This window comes from Wasmannia auropunctata, unplaced genomic scaffold (assembly GCF_000956235.1).
Source record: "Wasmannia auropunctata unplaced genomic scaffold, wasmannia.A_1.0 LD336074.1, whole genome shotgun sequence".
NCBI lineage: Eukaryota > Metazoa > Arthropoda > Insecta > Hymenoptera > Formicidae > Wasmannia > Wasmannia auropunctata.
Window position 1 is genome coordinate 3,575,413 of NW_012026816.1, and position 1,896 is coordinate 3,577,308.

The window sequence follows — 1,896 nt, forward strand, 5'->3', positions numbered from 1 at the left end:
TGATTTATTTACCAATCTTTTTCGACCTCCATGATATTCGTCTTTGATTTGATGGCGCCTGAAGTAGTTAAGACCATGGTTTAAGTAGAGTCCTAGATTATTATCAGAGAAGCGCGACCGACTTATGGCAGTATCACAAAAGTACTAGATAATATTAAAAATCATAGGTATTATAAATGGCTGCAATCTTATGATTGGCCATTCAACGCCATTTTTAATATTATCTAATATTTTTGTGAAAGTATTAAATTTATATTAGTAATCAGAAGAATTTGCGTTTAGCATTATATTTTTATTCTTTGATTTTCGGTGCACTATAATAAAATGAAGCGCGCGCGCACACGCGCGCTAGCGTACGCACACACACACACACACACATACACATTTATACTGTAATATAATAATATTAATTAACATTTTGTACAGGTGATCAAATTTCTTGCTAATTACGTCAACGAAGGTAGTTATTGAAGATTTTGAAAATTGCGTTACAACTTAAGTAATGTGTATAAATGTATACGTTAAAAAAAAAAGAAATTAATACTGTAATACACCCAGATAGCACATGGACGTCTAGTGGACGTTTAATGGATGTTCAAGTTCGGACATCGAGACGTCCATAGTCGATCCAAATATAGTCCAACGAACGTCTAATAGGAAATCTTATGGACGTCCGTTATGCACAACCTCGGACATCCTCTGAACATTCGAAAAAAGGACCTAAAATAGATCTTAATTTTAAACGCTCTATTATTCATAATTACTACTGGAATAAACTTAAAAATTCTATAAAAGAAATAATAACAAATCTAAAATGCAGAATTAATTAATTATAATTTATTATGAAACATAAAAAATCAAATCAATATTTTGAGTTATTGCAATATATTAGAAGACATGCAAATACATATTTATAAATAGATTATAGACAAATAAAAACTATACCTATATATATATATATATATATATATATATATATTTGTATATATGTATATTGAGTATATAATCTTTACACACTAATATCTATAATGTAATAATGCACATAATCTCACTAAATATTTCAAATTTTATGTGTCTATAATCTATATTAAAACATTTAAAAGAACATAAATGTTTTTAATATGATTAACAAATATTATATAAAGAGATATAAGTATATATATTATAATTTATATAAAAACAAAAATAAGAGCAATTAATCAGTCTTTTTTATATCTCTTAATTCTGAATTTAAATTATAAGTGAAAGTTCTTTAAAAATCACGTTATATAACTATTGATCATTTTCATGCGCTTCAAGCTTTTTTCTTTCAGCATCATATCGTTCTTTAGCCCTTTTTAACCATTTTTGTATTGATTTCTCCAGTTCCATTTCAATGTACGTCGAATTAGAATCAGGAGACACGGTAGTGGCTTGGTGTCAAGTGTTTATTTAAGCCATGCTGGGTCTCTTCACGCGAGCCGTCGCGTTGCGACACCCAAGATTATGAGATTCTCAATAACGGTCAAATCGATTAAGTTCCAAGTAGGCTTAATCGACAGCTTGGGTTCGGTTTATGTAATGAAAGTGTTTTTATTTTTTTCCTACATGTCCTACGAGCGGAGATATTGCAATGCAAAGTCTGAAATGTGGGAATTTAAGATTAAGAAACGTCCTCATCATCATTATTGTCGTCGTCGCCCAGTTGCGGGATGGGGGAAATGTCCTTTTACAATTTCGGACGCAAGAGGCGCTAGAACGCTAAATTTTTAACCTTTTAGCCTAAGCAGCCTCGTACGCTTCAATTGATGTATATATTAAAATGATCGATTGATGTGTGTGATGATACAACAGATAAAACAGATTAGTGTGCGTTTAATGATTTTTTTATTACGATTGGTTTCTGCACTTAAATCT

The 1,896-nt window shown here is 30.4% G+C and overlaps 1 protein-coding gene across 1 annotated transcript in view; it reads right to left on the reverse strand.

Moving 5' to 3' along the window:
* LOC105449767 overlaps positions 1 to 1,896 on the reverse strand; it is a 9,490-nt gene that overhangs the window by 346 nt on the left and 7,248 nt on the right. The window lies entirely within an intron of this gene.